Below are 21951 nucleotides of genomic sequence, written 5' to 3'. Positions count from 1 at the left end.
TCATGCACTTTTGAGTTGACGTGACAAATTAGCTCTAATATATCACACACTGTAACATGCTCCCTCTGCACATGACTATATATGAAACCAGATTATGTCACGCAAAATATGCCTCTTTGACATGAAAATTATTTTGAGCTGAAGTTAATTAAGATGCAAAAAAAAAAAAACAAAACAAAAAACCACACACACACAGGAAAGCTCTCTCTACCCTCCCATATCCACCCAAAGGCAGGATATAAATTCTCCTTTTACTGGAGACAAACTCTTATCAGCCCAGAGATGCACCAGAGGAATCTGCAAACAAATCTTACTCCACTAGTTTCTTCCCATATATTTAATTTCCCACAGTTTTCTGCCCTTGGAAGATGAAAACTGCATTCCTCGATCCTGTCATTTGTCTACAAATTTACTGTTCTTTGTTGAATATACTTCATTAGCCGCGGTGCTAAGCCACCACTTTGAGTTACTTTTTGTTTAGGTTTCTTCTGTGTGATGCCTGTTGCACACATTAACAAGCTCTGTTTTTCTCTTGTTAACCTACCTTTATGTGTAAGTGTGCCAGCTGAAAGCCTAAGTTGAATAAAGTGTTGTCTCTCCCGTTCTAGTATGCTGCCCTCTCCACATTCTATACACCAAGCAATTGGACAGCAGCCCATTAGATCTACACACTATTAAAATGAGTCAAGTCCTCTGATCATGAACTTGGGAGTGAAAGCAATTTACAAGATCTTCTAAAATTTCTAAATCCTTGCTTTTCATTTCTAGACTTATTCTTGGAGAACCAGTAGCAAATAATGGAAATCAGTGGGGACAGGTATTTTTCCGAATTTCTCGGATTATGTGAGAGTAGAGTGCACAAAAGGAAGTACTGGGTTTGGTTTCTAGCACCTTTGTTCCTGCCCTTTTCTTTTACTCTCTTAAACCATGTTGGCACAAACGTTTCCCACTTTCCTCTTTATATTCCCTAACTCACTTTTTCTTGCTCATAGCACAGTTAACTTCATACCCATTTGCTCCTGATCCCTTTCCACTCTAAGGGCCTCATCATCACTGGTGATGTCTGTCTTCCCAAGGAACATTTAATTGAAGGAAACAAAAAAGAAAGATCTGGCTAATTCAGGATTCCCTGAACCCAAAATGACAAACATGGCAGATTCCCAACATCAATCTTGAGCAATCAATTCCATTGGTAGTATTATTGAGGAGCATGAAGGAAAAAGAACAGAAAGAGAGAAAAAGAAAAAAGTAAGACATTCTCAGTCAATTATCTCTTAGAAGGCATTATTCTTTCAACTGTTCCTGGGTTAATTAAATAACTGCAGGCCAGGGAGAAGCCACTAGACTGTATCCAGTTTAGTAATTTCAGAAATAGTGTAATTTAACCTGATAGACTTTCTCCAGAGAACTCTTAGCTTACAAGAAAAAAAAAAAAAAAAAAGACGGAGAAATAATATTTTATGAAATAGCTAGAAAAAGGTAGAGGTATGGGGGTGTAGCTCAGTGGTAGAGCGCGTGCTTTGCATGTACGAGGTCCCTGGTTCAATCCCTGGCACCTCCACTTAAGTTTTGTCAACCCCTTTTCTCATATCCTCTGCGAAAAGAAGGGCAGTGGATTGCTTTTATAGTTTTCCCATTTTTGCTGCCTCTGGCTTATCACCTCCCAGGGCGGGGCAACAGCAAAATAAAGACAAGAATTAGGAGAGAGAAAGAGAGGAAGAGAGGAAGGAAGGAAGGAAGGAAGGAAGGGAGGGAGGGAAGGAGGGAAGAAGGGAAGAAAGGAAAAGAAAGACATTCCCATCAGACATTTCACTTCCAAAGCAAGAAGCCTCCCACCACAACTGGCATATGCAAATAAAGACAGAACAGAAAAAAGACAGAATAAAGGGGAAGAGAAACGGCCCTATTCTTTTAGTTCTTTTCGTTGTATGAGCAGTCAGATCTGCATCATCTAACAGACAGGAGAAAAGCTTTCACCTGCCTCCCCCTTCTCATCCCCACCTCCTTTCCCTCCACCCCTCCATCCATTACTGGATGCAAGCAGTTGAGGTGGGGGAAGTGGGTCCCAAATCTTTCTGAGTGAGTGACTGAGAGAACATTGAACAACCCAAACGGCAGTGCTAAGGAATGATGAGACTGTCAACGTGAACATTGGGAACATAATTGGAAGTTTCAGGGTTGGAAGCTATTAGCTGGCAGGAATAGTTTGATTTGGGTGGAAATTAGGCTTAAGGCATTAAAAATTTTTGTTAGAAGCTGGATTTTGGCAGATGATAAATTGGGTCTCATTGGAGATTTTCACAGACCAGGTAGTAGAAAACACCCAACCCCATACACACACTCCTGGCTGAAATAAAGCTGCAAGGATATTGGCGAGTAATGAATTAAAATGTCTTCCCTTCTACGTTTCCTACATTTGCCCACGGAATTCCAGTTTCTTGTTTTTAGAATTTTAAATAAAGTCATAAAGTGGAATACATGATTTAACATCACACCAAAGATTTCTGAGATGCAACCAAAGGGGTAGTGTGTGCAGGGTTGGGGAGATGAAGAGGGAGGGATAAAAACAGACGGATGCATAAATTTCTTGTGTTTCCTAAAATAAACACTATTGGTATAAACAAAGAGCTAATTAAAATTATACAACAACTTTGTTGCTATACATAATTGTGCATTAGGTGAATATATCAAAATCAGTTCCATTTTCAGTTTTTTTTTTTTGGTTGCTAGTTTGTATATCAAAAGAGTAGAATAATGCAAAAGCTGAATTTTGCAGAGGGAGGGAAGCTGGTTCATGTGTACAAACAAAAAAGATTTCCATTTAGCCTCTCAAAGGCTAGGAGGGCTGAGAGGGTAGGATTAGCAACTCACAGTGGAAGATGAGAAGACAGGACTCCACAGACACTGGACCTTAGGATGCCCAGTTTACCCAGCAGCTGCTGTAAACCCCTAAAGCACAGACATCCAAGGGCATCGTTTTTGGACCCTCCCAGTTGAGAAATGCTTTTACAAGGCAGTGTCTATTTTAGGGCGGATGCCAAGTAGAGACTGCTTTTAAATCCTTTTTGAGTGAGCTATCTGTTGTCCTCTTTATTTTCCTTCCAGTGGCTCCTAGCAGCTCCTGGCAGAGAACAAAAGCTTGCCCTTGGTGTTTTCCATGCCAGGAACCCTGATGCATCTTCTCTCTCTTCCTCTTCATACTCACTGGATTAGACATGGAGCCTCCATACAGTCTCAGATAAATGAAGGCAGTGGGCAGAATCATGAAAGACAGAAAGTCTCTGAAGAGCACTGGGACTGTAGACACTGTAGCCCCCAAGGGAATCCATATTCTGGGCACTTTTCCCAAGGAAAGAAAATAACTAATACCTAGGACCTCTAAGGTTCACCTTTGGCTCCCTGATGGTCAGTGTGCCTCAAGTGGCTTCAGCTTGGACCTTGGGATTTGTCACTCCTTCTCTGGTCATCTCCATGGTACCACCGGTTTCCCACATCATCACAGCAGGGGACTGTACCTCCGCTGCTCCTGACTGCCAGAGACCCAGCAAAAAATTCAGGGGAGTGAGTACAAAGAAGGGAACTCAGAAAGTTACCTCTGGAAATTTAGGTCCAGATGGAAAGAGAAGACAGAAAACCTTCAGCTACTAAAGGAAAAGGGGTAAGTGTCTGCCACAGACAATCACTGGTTCTGGCACTGTTTGAACATGAGATGAATTTGAAATGTGTAGGAAGCAACTTCATGATGATGAAGATGTCTGGTAAGCAAGGTCATACCTGAGTCTATAATTCAGCAGATAGCTTGCATCTAGAGACCTGGATTTTCACATGGCTATGGAAGAGAAGGCGCCTGAGATGAGAGTAGCACACGGACTGAAAAAGACCCATTGGAATTGGAGAATTAGGAGTCATTGGTATGCATTGCAGGAAAACAAAAGAATGCCTGGCTTTAGATTGATTTCGGACCTTGCGGCTCTTTGTTTCTGCTTCGGGTATCTTCCCTACTTCTCTCAGCTTGCTTCAAAGTCTGCCCCACAGCTAGCTCTCAGGAAGGCATTTCCATTCCATCACCAAGGAAAGTCCCAGGAATGGGGCATTTTTCTTGTCTTCAAATTCTTCCTTTCCCCCAACTTCATCCTCCTCTGCCTCCAAAGCTGCCTAAAAGACCACAGAGGTAATGCAGAAGAATACAAAGAAGAAAAGTTAAGTATTTTATAGAAAAGTCAAGTATTTCTGGCTCCAGTATTTGTAGCACGTGGGCTCCATAGTTGTGGCTCGCGGGCTTTAGAGCACAGGCTAATTGTGGCACTCGAGTTTAGTTGTTCCGCGGCATCGGGGATGTTCCTGGGCCAGGGCTCAAACCCTTAGTCACTAGCTTTAGGTAGGTGAATTCTTAACCACTGCGCCACCAGGGAAATCCTCAGCGTTAAGTATTGCATAAGGGTGGTAGGGACGGGGCGGATAGAGGGGGATTTAGGTCCTTCCGGAAGGAAAGAGATGACAGAGCGGAAAGAATTTACAAAACCTACCAAGAAATGCAGAGCGACAGAGAGTGTCTAGCAAAACTAGGGCAGCAACTCGGTCGGGACCCGGCAACTGCTTTCCTTACTGAGGTTCTGTTTTGAAAGACAGAAGGAGGGAAGAGGGAGGAGGAATCAATACACAACCTCTTTCGGACGGAATTCTCTCCGGAATGTGAGAGAGCGGGGAAACGTGTGGGCTGGGAAAGGAACTAGCACCTTGTATGCCTAGAGAGCATCTCACACCTCAGGCAGTCAGGCGCAAAACCACTTTCCGCCTATTTTGTCCGACAGGTAATCCAGATATGAATTTTGGATGAAGTCCGAAAGCATATTTAGAAGAGGCCGGACAGTAATTTATACTATTAGAAAGCTCCGCAGACTCAAAATCTGGCAGGTTTGGGAAACCCTGACTGTAGTGTCAACAACCCGGAACCTGGATGGAGTGGACTGAGTTATTGGGAAGATCTCACGCAGGAGCTGGCAGAGTGGACCAGAGCGGAAAGGCGAAGCAGTGCGTGAATGGGAAGAGGGAGGAGGCGAGGTTGGAGTTAGCGAAGTAGGGCGAAGAGGGCTTGAATATGAATCTCTAAACATGAATAGGATTTGGGTAGATGGGTAGGAAGGACGTGTCCAAGCTCCACCTCTCTTCTTTGCATCCTATAGGTACAAGAAAATGTTGGCTTTCCGTGATTTTAGGGAAGTGAGCAGCAAACTTTTGTCCCACAAGAAGATCCTCCTCATTTTTACCCAAACTGTTGGCTTTTGAGAGCATCGTGGGGCTCTTTCAATAGCTGAGGTAGCTCCTCAGAGCGCTGGATTTTTGAGGGAAGTCAAATTGTTTCAAACGTGTTGCCTGTTGTGGTGGCAGCTAGTTAGTGTAGAAGTGAGATCCGCCGGCTGCTTTTGTCTTGAGTATGTGAGGAACTTGTGCCGGCGACTTATTTTTTAACGCTTTGAGAACTCAAAATTGAAACCAACCTAACGAACTTACCTTTTCTAGGCTGTAAGAGAAGCGGCTGTCCGTGGGCCCGGGTAGCTCAGTCGGTAGAGCATCAGACTTTTAATCTGAGGGTCCAGGGTTCAAGTCCCTGTTCGGGCGGAAAATGAGCTTTTTCTTTCCTAACATTAAAAAAAAAAAAAAAAAGTCCCTGTTCTGGGCTATGAACTGCCAGAGGCAAGCAGATTAATCCTAAATGTTTCATACCTTCGCCCAAGTAGACAGGAGAAGGGGGTTGGGGTGGGGCTTTCGATTGTGGAATGTGTGCGGAGAAGAATGAATCCCCTTATACCTCTTGGCAGTCTGTTGTGTTTTTGCTTTGTGGGCGTTAGATCGAGCTTGGAACGAGTAGTAGCTTGGGTTTGAACATGATTAAGATGCCTGTTTAAGAAAATTTAAGCTGGAGTCTTGTGGAGATATTTGGCAACCACAGTGATCCCTAAGATGGCAACTCTGCAGCAATCTGTGATTGGGAGGGGTTTTATTATTATGGAAAAGAGAGACAGTATGTAGAGTGAGAATGTAAAAGGGCTTATTGTGATTTGAAGATTGGGAACTCATTAACGGTATTCCCAGAAAAAAAGGTGTATTAAGCTAGACTAATCTTGGACTCTAGTATAATGTTCCTTGAACTTCCTTAGAAATCCCGGGAAATGCTTAGAAATCTAGGTGAGGTGATTGGTATCTCATCTCCTTTTTGCCCGCTTCTGACCATAGGAGAGTTTTGTTCATGTTCACAGAAATCCCATGAAGTAGATTTTGAACTTGGAAGGACCCCATTTGTCGGGAAGAACTTGTCTTTCAGTTTGTCCAATAGATTCATCTGACTGCCAGAATAAGGAATAGGAAACAGAAAAGTGACAGCCTCAATGAGGGAGAGAAATGTGTGGGGTGGGGAAATTGGGCTGACTTTAATTTGCCTCTGCGTCTTGGTGTAAAGCATAACTAGGATCATGTCCATTGTCCCTGGTAAATCATTACATTGTGACGGAAGCAAACTGGATTCCAAGTGGGGTCTTGTACATTCCTGATATAAGCAAAAGCACGGTAAATTGGGAAGCACTGCCCAATATAATATGAGGCACAAATGCCAACCACATATATAATTTTAAATTTTCTAGTAGTCACATTGAAAAAAGTAAAAAGAAACAAGTGAAGTTAATAACATTTTATTTAATTCAGTATATCTAAAATATTATCATCTCAATAAATAATCCATATAAAGGCATATTACCTAGATCATTTACATTCTTTTTTTTTTCTTACTAAGTCTTTGAAATCTGCTGTGTACTTTACAGTTACAGTACATCTCAAGTTGGACTGGTCATATTTCAAGAATCACATGTACTAGTGGCTACCATATTGGACAGCAGAGTTCTAAGGATTAATGCATTTGAATAAACAGAAGAAAATATATAGATGTGCAAATTAGAGCAGTTTTGTAATTCAACTCAAAATCTATATGCAAAATTTCACTCATATTTGTGAGGCGTGCCAACTAAAAATTGGCACTTGCCATCTGTCTCTACAAGGACTAAATCACTAGCCACTGCAGCCGCTGACCTTCAACACACCCTGAAAGGAGTTTGCAGTGGAGATCAGAAATGAGGCACTCTGTGCTCTGGGAAAAACTGGCACAACAGGCCTTCAAATAGTTAGATATTTTCAGGAGATTTTATGAGCCCAAATTCTTACATCTTGTCATATCTAGAAAAGCACTAAAATCATTAACGGTGACATCAGCAAGCCTCTGCCAAAATGTGTGCTTAACTGCACGTACCCCCTGCACCAGAATCTTATATAATACTGACCTTCCCCCCTACGTCTTCGGAGCCGTTCCTCAGAGCTATCTGAGACACTGTCTCCTGGGCTATAGTCCTCACTTTGCCCCAAATAAAACTTAATTCACAACTCTCACATTGTGTTTTTTTTTTTTCCAGTCAACATGGTTCAACTGAAATAAAAATGCACAATGCGGGAGCTATGAGTTTCAGTTTTATTTGGGAACTTATTGAGAACTACAGTCCAGGAGCGGCTATGTGCAAATACTGGTAAGTTGCCACTATGTAAGGTTACCTGAATTCTTTCTGATAAAGTGCTAATATTTAATATCCTTTTACCATCCTTTATCTTTCCTATACCTAAAGACTAATATATGTTTTCCTGTGAGTGACAGAGATTGTCTTCTACCCAAATCATTCGCTCATAAAAATGCATGTGTTAAGACTTGAGAGGAAACATGCCATTGGATATTTCTGCCAGTGGATATTCCCCCCATTACTTCCTGTATACAGAAAGCCATATTTAAAATTTCTAAGTCAGTGGTCACATTTCCACAAGACTCTGAATCCCTCAGTTTTCAAGAAATTACTTTGGGAGCCACTGGGGAGAGAGATCCTTCTGTTCACAAGAAAGTCAACTTCAAAATGTTGATATATATTTTTAAAAAGCTATTCAAGTACGTATATGCTTTGAAAACAGTGTGTCACAGTAAAAAGATAAAATATATATTTGAAAAGAGATTCAGATATACATATTTTCAACAAAGGACTTTATCATAAACAAGGTAAAATTTTCATCTGAAAGGAAATTCAGATACACATTTGAAAAGAAAGAGAGTTACAATATCTTTCAGGGAAAAAAAGAAGGGAGGAGAGTAAAACAAAGGATATTAGTTGGGCTTTAGAGTCTTCTAATTGGTATAATGCTATTTTCATTATGAGGGAACTCTGTTCTCATCAGGAGTTCTATGTGTGTCTGTTAGATAAATTGCACAATTCAAATACTATGTATCCATACTTTATTTCTGACGGTAATTACTGAGCACAATGGGTTATAATCCCCCATTATGGATAAAAATGGATTATTTAATAATTGGTGTGGCAAAAGCTGGGTAGTTACCTGGAAAAAAAGTTTTGACTCCATATCCCACAACTCACAGCAGGATGAATTCTAAATGGTGTTTGAGATTTATGAAAACAAAACTTACTAGTACTTCAAAAACACATGTGAAATTTTTAATAACTTTGGAGTGGGAAAGGCTATTGAATCAATTGTGATTCAAAATTCCAAAATTAGGGCTTACCTGGTGGCGCAGTGGTTGAGAGTCCGCCTGCCGATATAGGGCACACGGGTTCGTGCCCCGGTCCGCGAAGATCCCACATGCCGCGGAGTGGCTGGGCCCGTGAGCCATGGCCGCTGAGCCTGCGCGTCCAGAGCATGTGCTCCGCAACGAGAGAGGCCACAACAGTGACAGGCCCGCGTACCGCTAAAAAAAAAAAAAAAATTCCAAAATTATTTAAAGGAAAATTTTAACAAATTTGATTTTTCAAGAGAGCTTCTGAAAGAGTAGTAAGAGTATAGGTAGAGTTTGTTTAGTAGTTTTATCCTTTTCTTACTTTCCAAATTTTCTGCAATAAATATGTATTATTTGAATAATAATAGAGTAAAACAGAACAAAACAAAGCCTCCTGTAAAACAAAGTAAAAATACACAAGCAAAGTCAATGAAAAATTCAGACTGGGAAAATAGAATTGCTATTCATATAACAAAAGGCATAATTTCCCCGTGTCACTCAGCATAGGCTTGATCATGATGTAAAAGAAAACATCCACAAAATCTCAGTGGCTTAAACAATAAAGGCACATTGTATATTTTCCCTCATTGGTTGGCTGTTGGCTCTTCAATATTCTCAATCTGGGATTTAGGATGATAAAGTAGTGTAGAAGAGGGGAAAAAACATCTTTTCCTCTACCCGTCTTAACTTCGTTGATTGGAACTGTGCAAATTAAAGCGACAAAAAACAGATTAACAACAGAGAAACAAAAGTTTATTAATGCATGCATCATGCATACACATGGGAGGATTCAATGATAAATGACTCAAAGGGGTAGTTAGCCCTGAGCTTATATAGTGTCTTAGGAAAGAAAAATAAATTTGTAGAGAAGTGATGAGATAAAGGAAAAGGGTTTTAAAGGCTTTTGAGGGCAGAAAACTGTGGGTAGGTAGATATCTGAGGGAAACTAATGGAGTAGGGTTCGTACAACTCCCTAGCATTTGGTATTGTCAGTGTTCTGAATTTTGGCTATTCCAATAGGTGTGTAGTAGTATCTCATTGTTGCTTTAATTTACAATTCCCTGATGATGTACGATGTAGAGCATCATTTTATATGGTTATCTGTCATCTATGTTTCTTCTTTGATGAGATATCTGTTCCGATACGTTGCCTGATTTATAATCGGCTTTTCATTTTCTTGTTGAGTTTTAAGAGTTCTTTGTATATTTTAGATACCATCCCTTTATCAGATTCGTGTTTTGCAAATATTTTCTCCCAGCCCATGGCTTAACAGTGTCTTTCTCAGAGCAGCAGTAATTTTTAATTTTAATGAAGTCCAATTTATCATCATGAATCGTGCCTTTGGTGTTGCCATTTTCACTTTTGAAGAGTTTCTGTTCTCTGCTATATGACTTCTGAAGTGAGAGACAAAAATCACTGCATCTGGGTCTGGGGTCAGAAAAGCCTTTTCAGTAGATTGTAGTAGTGCAGCGGGGCTGCGGGTGCAGAAGCGCTCCGGACCCGGATGCTGGTTTAGGAGGTCTTGTCCACGTTCATTCTTCCACGGGGTAAAGTAGCCTGCGGAACGAGAAGCTGGCCCCTGGATAAAGGAAAGGGGGAAACAAAGGAATGCGGGCTTCTTTAAATCTAAGATTCTTTATGAAGCCAAAGTTCACAGATAACCACTCCGGTTATCTGTGGTCAGGAGGACTCGAAGGTCTCTGTGGGACAAGCCGTTGCCTCTGGGGACAAATATGAGGGCAGGATTTTCACATTTCATCTATCTGGACAATTTTCTTTTTTTTTTTTCCTCCAAGCGGGATCAAGTTGGAAGACGCAGCTCCAAAGATTCATTTGACCATTCAACTTACTCTGCAAAAAAATTGGGTCTCATTTTCCATGAGCCTTTGTTTTGGCTCGTAGACCATTTTTCAAAGGGTCCTGAAAAATCCCTCAGTTCTTTCCACCGGGGGTTCGATTTGACTAACGGGAGAAAAAACAATTGTGCTGAAACTACTAAAATAAGAATAATTGTGCTGAAGCTGCTAAAATTGGGCTCTGTTCTCAGTAACAATACGAGTTGGATGTTGTCGGCGGGTCTCGGAAGGGGGCTACTTGGATATAATCCGAAAGAGGCTTTAGATGTAATTCGTCTTCAATGACGGCTACTCTCTAGTTGGAAACAAAAAAACCCAAAATTGTGCACAACGCTTTGAGATTTTAAAGGGACAGGAATGCTGCCCGGCGATTGACCTCCAGGAGGGGATGTAGCTCAGTGGTAGAGCGCATGCTTCGCATGTATGAGGCCCCGGGTTCGATCCCCGGCATCTCCAGTAGGTCCTCTCGTTTTCGTTGCTGTCAAATTCAGCCTTTGGCCTTACATTATTAAATAAAATAGTCTAGCTCTTTCTCATTTTTCTCCCATTATCATTCCCTTTAAATCGAGCTATTTTCCATCTATGTGCTTATTTCTCTTCCGTTTTGTTAAATAACCACCGCCATTTCCCCTGCTTCCTGGAAACTTCCTTGGGGTGTCTTATTACGCAGTGAGTAGTACAAAGCCAAAGGGACAATTCACAAGTAAATTCATCCTACGAATGCACCCAGGAAAAGGGAATACAGCTGCATATCAAAGATTTATTTAGCTCAATTAAAGGAGGTCCTGTCCATTCCCACTATCCACTGGAAAATAATCAGTAAAAATAAAATATCTCAGTAATTTTTTTTTAAGGGGAGGAGAAGGTAGCATGTTTTTAGTATTGATGTGGTAGTTGCACATCAGTATTCAAGGGTACACCCTATGACCATAGAGGAATTTCTTTATGCATAGTTACTAACCTAGTTACCATTTTATTTCTCACTGCATCTTTGGCATTACTCAACGTTTCTGTGCAGAAAAACTGGTCACAGTCCAGTACAGGAGGTCTGGAAATATAGTAAAGGTTAGGAATAGCCTGTGGAAATGGAAGGCACCCTTAATAGCATGACTGTTCTCCTAGCAACCAGCCCCTAACTCTAGAAGCAGGCCAAAGCTCACCTCATTAACATAACAAAAACACCTTTGTCTCTCTCTTCATTTAGGAAATTCTAAGGATTTTAGGAGCTCTGTGCCAGCAGCAGGGCTGAAGGCCAAATATACATTTCTTATTATAAATCACAATATTAATAATGTATACCCAGATGTGAAATTGCTGCATCATATGGTAGTTCTATTTTTAATTTTTTGAGGAACCACAAAAACCTTTTTTTCTCCTTTCTTAGCTTATCAGTTATAATTCTTTAACTTTTTTTAGTGGTCCCTCTAGAGTTTGTGGTATACATTTACAATTAATCCAAGTTCACCTTCCAATAACCCTATACTTCTTCACAGGTAGTGTAAATACCCTTGTAATAAAAAAAATCCTACTTTTCCTCCCTCCTAGCTATTGTATCATTGCTATCATTTATTTCAGTTATATATAAGCATACATAAGTATATATACAATATTTGTATAACCATATAACCAAATACATTGTTGCTATTATAATTTTGAACAAACCGTTATCTGTGAGATCAACTAAGGAAAATAAAAGTTTTTATTTACCTTCCCATATCCTTCTTTGATATTCTTCCTTTCCTTATGAAGATTTGACTTTCTGACCTATATTATTTTCCTTGTCTCTAAAAAACTTCATTTAACATGTCTTGCAAGACTGGTCTACAGGGAACACATTCCCTCCATTTTTGTTTGAGAAATTTTTTATTTCTCCCTCACTTTTGAAATTTTGCAGGGTACAGAATTCTAGGCTGTGGTTTTTTCTCTCAACACTTGAAATATTTCACTCTAATCTATTCTTGTTTTCATGGTTTCTTAGTAGAAGTGAAATGTAATTCTTACCTTGGTTCCTCTATAGGCTAGATGTTTTGTTTTGTTTTTCCTCTGACTTCTTTCAGGAGTAATTTCTTTCTATTTGATCTTCTGTAGTTTGAAAATGATATGCTTATATATAGTTTTCTGTTTGTTTCTTTTTTCATTTATCCTTCTTGGCACTCTCTGAACTTCCTAGATCTGTGGTTTGCTGTCTGACATTAGTTTGGGGAAATTCTCAGTCATTATTGTTTCAAATATTCTGCTCCTTTCCCTCTTTCTTTTCCTTCTGGTATTCCCATTACACATATGTTATATTTTTTGTGCTTGTCCTAGAGTCCTTGGGTATTCTGTTCTTTTTTTTTTTCCCTAGCCTTTGTTTTCTTTGTTTTTCAGTTTTGGAGGTTTCTATTGATATAGCCTCAAGTTCAGAGTCTTTCCTTACTTATGTCCACTCTACTAATAAACCTAACAAAGGCATTCTTCCTTCTATTACTGTGTTTTTAATCTTTCGCATTTCTTTTTCCATTGTTTATTTTAGGATTTTCATCTTTCTCCTTACATTGCCTATCTGTTCTTGCATACTATCTACTTTATTCATTAGATCCTTTAGCATATTAGTCATAGTTGTTTTAAATTTCTGGTCTAATAATTCCAACATCCCTGCAATGTCTGGTTCTCTTCTGGTTCTGCCTTTTCAAATTGTTTTTTGCCTTTTGATATGTTGTGTAATTTTTTCTGTATAGCCTGACCTGGTTTACTTGATAAAAGGATATATAGAACTTTAGTAATGTAGTGGTGAGATGTTGGGGAAGGAGAAGCTTTCTCTAGTCCAATGATTAAGTCTCAGTCTTTTAATGATCTTTTACCTCTGGGTCGTGAACTTCACAACTGTTTCTCAGTCGTACCCCCCGCCCCCGCAAATGCCCCGACTTAGGTGGGACAACATAGCTAGAGTATGCTGGAGTTAGGTTTTTCCCTCTCTCATGTGAAAGTCTAGAGCCAGCTGGAACTGAGTATTTCCCTTCCTTCAGGACAATTAGGCTCTGACAAAACCCCAGCAAGTTAGGGTCTGGTTAAATAGATTCTTTAGTAGGCAGGCCTTGTTAAGAACAACAGAGTGCTCTGGCATATTTCAACAGGGTTCCTCTTCTCCCCACTCTGCTGGAAGCATGAAGGAATTTCCCCCCAATATTTGCATATTTAATGTGAGAATCTGGTCAAACTCCTAGGGGTAAAACTCACAGAACTGTGGGGATGCCACCTCCACCCTGCCCTGGCCATGATTCAGGGTCCCTGGAGTTTTTAACTCTCAGACTTGCTTACATGGATCCTTAAGCAATTTATCATTACAGTTCAGGTTTTTGTTCTTCCTGTGGTTTCCACTTGTGAGTCACTGCTCAGGTAAGTCATCACTCCCTTTATTCACCTGTCTATCTCTCCATTCTTGGGGGCAGCCGTTTGCCCTGTGTCCACACCTCTCTTATAGATTCAAGAAAAGGTGTTGATTTTTCAGTCTGCTCAGCTTTTTCCTTCTTGATAGAATGGAGTGGTGACTTCCCAGCCTCTTATATATGGAACCAGAAACTGGAAGTCTGTTTGCTAGTTTTTTATACGTTTTTGTCTCTGTACTTATAGTGAAATGGTCCTATAATTTTTCCTTCTTGTATTTTCTCCACTGGGTTTTGGTATCAGTATTATACTAATCTCCTAAAATAATTTATAGTTTTTCAGAATATTTTGTACAACACAGAGGTTAATGCTTCCTTTACGATTTCATAGAACATGCCAGTAAATTGATCTCAGACTGGAAATCAAATTTTATGGAAATTTTGCTTCAATTCCCGATTCAGTTTTTTAAATGGCAATATATTAAATCAGATTTTCTATAACTTTTTATGTTAGCTTTGATAAGTTATACATTTTTATACATTTTCCATTTCTTTGAATGGAATTGAGAGGATTGAAGCCAAATTTCATGATTTCTCACTTTTAAAATTTCCTAAGTAGCCACTGAAAATATTCTCCTGTTTATTCATTTATGCAAACATCCATCTCTCTATCCATCCATTCATTTACATTTTAAAAATGATTCAAATATTTACTTACACTGGGTATTGTAATAAGTACTGATATACAATTAAGGATAACACAGTGTCTTAGCTAACCTTCAAGAAGACCCCCTATGATCCTTACCTCCTGGTAATCACACCCTTGTGCAGTCTTCTCCCACTTGAGTCAGTCACCAAGACATGAGGGGGAACTGAGGCTTCCTACCCACATGTGAATGAGCCATCTTGGAAGCAGATCCTCCAGACGCAGTCCAACCTTCAGAGCACTGCATGCACAGTAGACACCCTGAGTTCAACTTCAAGAGACACCTGGTGCCAGAATTACCCAGCCAAGCCACACTGGAGTTCCTGACCCACAGAATCTGAGATAATAAATATTATTTTTTTTAACCCTGTACATTTTGGAGTATTATTCACCAATAGATAACTAATATTCACAGCAAGCCTTTTTAACATTTCTCTTAAAGGAATAATCATTATTTACAAAAAATATACAATTTTTATGTTTCTCTCAAGCTTGCAGACTACTATTTGAAAATCAAATAGCAATGCTAAATTAAGATGTGTGGCTCTCCTCACATGTTTCTCTTTTTATCCTGAAAAAAATCCGAAGATTTTAGGCTGATTGCCTAGTGTAACTTATCCATCAGAGGGTCATGAATCTACCATTAAAACAATCCCTGGCAAAAAGAAATGGAAAAACCATAATTATTTTAGATGACTCATGTTTTATGTAAACTGTCTGGGACCACCATCTCTACTACATGAATAAAATTTAGGTTCTCTTAGCAAGGTGAAAAGATGAGAAATGCAGGTGTCATCTTGGACAAGCTGATTTCTCTGCCTTCATCTCCACCTTGCACCTCCCAACTCAAACCGTTCTGAACTACATACAGTTCCACTCCTGCATGCCTGTTGTATCCTCAGTTTTCGTTTCCTTTCTATTTGACATTCTTATTCATTCTTCCAGGTTTGCTCACAGGTTACTATATCTGGGGACTTCCCAGAACTAGGCAGGGATAAAACCTTCTTGATTTGTTGAGACCCTTGTTGAGAGTGATCTGAATTCCAAAGGATCACTCCCTCTCCAGAAAAAATAAAGCAACCCGGAAGCAGAGGTTTTGCCTCAATCTTAAAAGTAACACGTTTCTTACTTCCTGGCTTTTCTTTGCAAAGAATCAGAACAAGATCCGAGGATTCGTATTCCTTGGATTTGATTTGTATTCTTTGGATAAAATGAGGATCAGAGGCCTTAGGAAGCAATCCAACATCTTTACCCTTTAGCCCTCCCAGTTCCTAAGAGTGGAAGGAATTTATTTTTGTATCAGAAATACCTTCATTGGCTCCTTGTTTTCTAATAGTTACATAGTGGTTTCTGGAGTCCGGGACTAGGGTGCAGAATTGGGGAGGGGAATTGGGGATAGATTGGTAGGTTTCATAATTAAAGACAGTCATTGGCAAAGTATTTTTCTTATCCTTCCTGTAAGGAATTTTCCTTTGTTCCACATATCTTTTGGCAAACGAGACAAGCACTCAGAAAAGGAGGGTCTGTGAGACTGTTTCCTACTCAGATTTCCGAGATCAGTGTATTCTCATCAGTCACTGAATGTCTGCAAGATACAGGTTAATAGGAATTCCTTGGTAACAGAGTTCTATAAAATAGCGGGTGAGAATTGTATCGTTTAGAAAAGAACAAAATAATTTTGTTTTAAAAATGTAAATTTGTTTTATTTCATGAAGGTAGTTTAGAAAACAGCTTTCAAACGCGATGGGGATGTAGCTCAGTGGTAGAGCGCATGCTTAGCATGCATGAGGTCCCGGGTTCGATCCCCAGCATCTCCAACCTTTTGTTTCCTAGCTCCGGAAACAATTCTCTTCTGCCTTACGATCACAGCCCATTCCTGTAGAATCTGAAGATTAACCATCTTGCCTCCAGGTACTTAACAGTTTGCTTGGGTTATGCTAGTAACCTTTCCGTTTAAAAATTTTATTCCTTTCCATCCTCAGCAGGGATTAGAGATGGTCTTCCACAAAGTGAAATCAAGAGTGACTTTAGTCCCTGTTCCATGAAAAAACAAAATGACAGTTATTCATGTAAACTCTAAATGGAAGATTTGCGAACGGATTAGTATTTTCACTTAATTTTGCTGCGGGGTTTCGAACGGGAGATGGGACGGTAGGCTGAGCTTCTGTCTCTGGTTTCATACTCTGAGGCTCAATAAGAAAGATGGATTTCACGGGAAGCTCCCCTAGAAAGAAAATACGCTTTTCCCAGGCCAGAGGCTGTGAAAGTATTGGGTAAATTTCGCTTCTTAAAACGTGACAGTTCTCTCAGAAATCGAACACAAAGGAGTGAAGTAGAAACATTTCGACGCAGACATGTTTCCCCCTCAGTGCGTTTTGCCAGAGCTCGCAGCGTTCACATCGCTGTGGATTTCATTCCTTCTATACTGATCTCTTTTGTAATCTCTGAATTTGCCTCACTGATTCTAAAGTTACTGACTTTAATTCTCTCCAAAAATCCACTTCTCTTTCTAAACCTAGCCCTTTTACACCATTCATGTGGGTAAGGACTTTCTTTGGCTAGCTCCTTTGTGTGTTTTGTTGAAGTGCTATTCCCCTTTGGAATGCAGCATCTCCTGTATCTTGGTGCTTTTGTCTCAACTTCCAATTTGTGACACCTTGTCACATTAGCAAGGGAAGGAAATTTAGAAAACAGTTTTTTGTTGTTTCGTTTATTTCTCAGCAAGGCCTCCAGCAGCTCCAGGCGTCCCTTGCCTGGCTGTAGTTAAGGGCTCCTGAACCTTAGGGGATGGAACGTACCAAATTCTTAGAGGTACAAGAGCCCAGTGTTAAAAAATAATAATGGCTGCGATCCTTTATGTTGGACTCTTTAATGATTTGGTCTGTCATTCATGGGTGGATCTAGTGCTTGTGCCTCTTGACTATTTAAGAAAAACCACAAAATTAAAGTATGGGTCTTAAAATGGGCCTTTGAAAGTGTGGTGCGCTGAAGCTTGCATTCTATTAGCTAAATCATCCTGTGCTGTCATGTATTGAACAATTGGTCTTGCCAATATTTATTACAGATCTACAATAGTTTAACTCTGGTATAGCTCTAAAGATATTAGAACACTTTGAACAAACTTAAAATAGTAGCCATAGCATCTACCAGCTGAGCGGTTAATAAGGAAATAGTTCACAGACTTTATCCTTTCTTGTTCCTCCCATTTTCAATATGCCATATTACCCACACTCAAGTCTAGTAGTGGTGAGATACCAACAGTTCTACCTAGGAACCAGTTTCGAGTTGTAATTATGACTTACCACCTGATTTTTTTGTCACTTCATGTCACCAGACTATGATCAACTTCATCAAAGATTGTTTTTAAGATTTCTCTATTCCAAACCACATGAAAAGACTCACCTTAATTTAACCAATAAAAAAGTTTTAGGTGCAATCCAAGAACAGTGTCCTAACTAAATTATTTTATCTGGTAGGTAAAGTGTGTACTGGGTGATGGGAGGGAAAGATGAAATCAATACGGTTTCCCTGAGCCCACAAATTTCTTTAAAAGTGAAGCGGTGGTTCTACAACTTGGCTGCACATTGGAGTCACCTGGAGAGCTCTAAAATTTTCTGATGCCTGGATCCCACTCTGAGAGATTCTAGTTTAATTTGTCTGGAGTGTGGAATGGACACTAGCGTTTTAAAAATCCCCCTAGGTGATTTGAATATGCAGCTAAGGTTGAGAACCACTGGTCTAGAAATTCTCTATTTAAATTATCTCAAAATATCCACAAAGGTAGGAAGAGGCATAAGAGAGGTATACCTACAGGCTTATCCCTTTCTCAGTTAGTCTAAGCTTATCTAGAAACACCACTGGTGACTGAGGTAGTCACAGATACAGGAGCAGCCCCCAGACTGGCCAAGTCAAGGGCAGACAGGGGTGATCCATGGGATATAACTTAATTTCACATACCATTCTGCTAAGTAAAGAGAAACACCTCTCTCTCTCTTTATCTTACCACAGTTGTTCAAGGACTGTGAAATGAAAACTGTTACTTCCTGAGATCCCTGTGTTTGCAAAGCTGGTCACTGGGAAGAAAGTAGATCACTTAATAATTCAGTGCCTTCCAGGACAGAACAAATATACTCTAATCTTCCCCCAACCCCAAAGTTTAAATTCGGGGATATCTATTAGTAGTTTGAGATGGCTCTGACCTAGACTTGAAGCAGGAAAGACACTACATTTTCTAAAATAAAATTTCCTCATGAAAAAGGGGAGTTGATACTGATAACTTGGGGCTAAGACTTTATAATGGAAGGCTTGTTTTTTTTTTTAACATCTTTATTGGAGTATAATTGCATTACATTGTTGTGTTAGTTTCTGCTGTATAACAAAGTGAATCAGCTATACGTATACATATATCCCCATATCCCTTCCCTCTCACCATCCCTATCCCACCCCTCTAGGTGGTCACAAAGCACCGAGTGCATTCTAGACAACAGGACCTCAGGAAAATGTTGTAAATCTGGGAGATTTTAAACATTCAGGGAAGGCAATCTGATGATCATTTTTTGAATTCATAGAGTGTGAGGTGATCAAAGGAGAGGAGGGTTGGATAAGGGGGTTGGAATAGCTATTTCACAGTTGCTACCAAATGGCAAAAAAAGGATTAACTTTCTAGTAATGAACAAATGTAATGAACAAATGTGCTAGGTGCATAAAAATGCAATATTCATATCTTTTGGTATTCTAAATAAGCTATCACCAATAAAAGTTAAAAATGAAAATAAACTGAAGAGACAGAAAAAAGTTATACAGGGGAGAGCTCATTTGCTCACATAGAACTTCCTGTGCTTAATCCTTAAGGGGTCCTACTACTTTTTTCCCCCGAACTTTTCTTTTAGGGTAAATTCTAAGTTATTTTGAATGGTTGTTTCACAAAGTGAGGAAACTTTAGATTGCTATTCCAAGTCATTGCCTTTATTTTTTCCCCTTGTATTAGCTTTCTGGTATGTTTGACATAAAATGTTGGAAGGCTTGCCTTTACTTATGTCACTGTGCTTCAGGGAAAGCCCATTTCCATGTGGCCTAGGTAAAGCTACAGTATCATTACCCATAGATACATTTTGTTTTGTCAACTAACATTTTAGCTACTTAATGGCAAAGATTATGTCTCTGCTCTGTTATTTTCTAGAAACTATAGAAATTCTGGCAATATCTGTTAAGGGAAGAGGCTCTACTACATGTAAAGCAAATATGTGAATACTTGGGGCTTTGCAAGTGCACTAATCTTTACTTTTACTTTTGTTATTTTTCTAATACAATAATGTGAAAGTTTATGCAAATATATTTTATTTTATTCAACTTAAAATTAATTATGAAATAGTAAAGCATAAATACAGAGAATATTATAATAGATGTCATGTACCCTTTACCCAGATCTTCTTTTTTCCCTAAGGAAATAATTTAGAAGTATGGTTGAATCATCACCCCTCACTTCCCATTCCCCTTCCTCTCTCCATAAAAGTAACCACCATCCTGAAGTCCATTAGTATCTTTTCAATCTGCATTTTAATCTTTTACTACATGTATGTATATCTATAAAAAATTTATAGTAATTTTTGTTCAGCTTTTTAGTTAGTGTACTTGAGCCCTTCTCACACTTACCTCCCATCACCCCTTATTCATTGGTTCTCTTTTTATTTTAATTTTTATTGAAATACAGTTGATTTACAATGTTTTGTTAATTACTGCTGTACAGCAAAGTGATTCAGATATCTATATAGAAATATATATATATTACATAAGAATGTATATATATACATATTGTTTTATATATATTGTTTTCCATTATGGTTTATCATAGAAAATTGAATATAGTTCTCAACGCTTTTTAAAATAAATTGTCTTCAGTTAAGTTCGGGGCAAAATTTAGGAAAAAACTTAGCTCATACTCAGAGGATGATGCCTAGTGCTACTGTAACAAAATAACACAAACTACATGGTTTAAACCATAGAAGTTTATCATCTCATGATTCTGGAGGCTAGAAATCCAAAATCAAGGTGTTGGCAGGGTAGTTCCTTCTGAGGATTATGAGGGAGAATCTTCTTATGCCTCTCCTGTAGCTTCTGATGGTTTGCTGACCATCTTTGGTATTCCTTGGTTTATGGGTGCATCCCCCTCCCCAATCTCCACTTTCATGTTCACATGTGTGTATGTCTGTTTCCAAATTTCCCCCATTTACAAGAACCGCTGTCATATTGTAACAGAGAGGCCTGCCCTACTCCAGGATGACTTTGTCTTAACTAATTACATTAGTAATGACCCTTTTTCTCGACTACTTCTACAGTCACATTCTGAAGTAGTGGGGATTAGGACTTCAACATATGAATTTTTAGTGGGACAAAATTCAACTGATAACATCTACTAGCTAGTATTATGTTGAATCACCCTATTCTCAACAGAGGAAGCATTCATTAGGGTAATGAGAAATCATTGCAGTTACGAAAAATCCCCTGTTCCACTATCCATATTCATATCCCTCATTTAGTTATTTTGGGTCTAACATTAATCAAGCACTTGTGCATCAAATTGTCCTGGGGTCTCATATGTTATTTGCTCTTTCAGTTCTCATACGTATTGTTTACCTGAGTGCAAGGCTATTTCCGGAAGGACCTCATTGGAATAGGTTCCATGGATTCTGACTCTTTCTACTCTCATGATAATTTTATTTCATGCGCCTTGCAGACCTTCCTACTGTTGGGCCTTGGTCAGATTTATTTCATTCCACCTTGGCAGAGATTCCTATTTTGGTTAAATACCTGGGATTAACATGAAAGTTTTAAAGATGTTTCCAAGTACTACTTGTACAGTTATACATTATATATATATGTAAAATATACTTTTTCTACAAAAAATCAAATACATTAAAGAGAAATCATCAAAAAATGTATTGAACTGGGCAGTGTTCATAGTACAGAGTATTACAAGCCCTTGTTAGGCGCTCATCTATCATCTTGTGCTTCTTTTATTATCATATTAAATTTTTATTAAAGTTTCTTGTTCTATTTTCTATCATCTTTGGCCATCTGGTACCTAGTTGTATCCATAGAACTAATTTCAGCCCCTGACACATAGTAGGTACTCAGTAATATCACTCTTGTTGGACAATACTTGAACAATACTTAGCCAAAAATGCTGTCATCCCAATTGTGCTTTTGTAACTGAAATTTATACAGTCCTGATCATAAACAATTGAGCCAATTAGAATTCAGAAGCACCATGATTCCTTGTCCATTATTATTTTGAAGGTGCTGTTTTCCAAACTGTATATTTTCCAAATATACAGTAACCGTAAATGGAGTAGTAGCATGACCCTTATCATAGAAATTTGTTAGCATATATTAAATTAAAAAGTGACTATCCTGGTTAGCAAGAAAATAAGTTTA

At 39.0% G+C, this 21951-nt stretch overlaps 4 non-coding genes across 4 annotated transcripts; all 4 read left to right on the top strand.

Annotated features, from left to right (window-relative positions):
• Window positions 1-1489: 1489 nt before the first annotated feature.
• TRNAA-UGC (transfer RNA alanine (anticodon UGC)) lies at window positions 1490-1561 on the top strand. Its single transcript has one exon. It is a non-coding gene; the product is annotated as a tRNA-Ala (tRNA).
• A 3985-nt stretch (window positions 1562-5546) lies between these two features.
• Window positions 5547-5619, top strand: TRNAK-UUU (transfer RNA lysine (anticodon UUU)). Its single transcript has one exon. It is a non-coding gene; the product is annotated as a tRNA-Lys (tRNA).
• A 5214-nt stretch (window positions 5620-10833) lies between these two features.
• On the top strand, window positions 10834-10905 carry TRNAA-CGC (transfer RNA alanine (anticodon CGC)). Its single transcript has one exon. It is a non-coding gene; the product is annotated as a tRNA-Ala (tRNA).
• Window positions 10906-16262: 5357 nt separating this feature from the next.
• On the top strand, window positions 16263-16334 carry TRNAA-AGC (transfer RNA alanine (anticodon AGC)). Its single transcript has one exon. It is a non-coding gene; the product is annotated as a tRNA-Ala (tRNA).
• The last annotated feature ends 5617 nt before the right edge of the window (window positions 16335-21951 follow it).

This window comes from Tursiops truncatus, chromosome 10 (assembly GCF_011762595.2).
Source record: "Tursiops truncatus isolate mTurTru1 chromosome 10, mTurTru1.mat.Y, whole genome shotgun sequence".
Taxonomy (NCBI): Eukaryota; Metazoa; Chordata; class Mammalia; order Artiodactyla; family Delphinidae; genus Tursiops; species Tursiops truncatus.
This window is presented reverse-complemented; position numbering and strand designations above follow the sequence as displayed.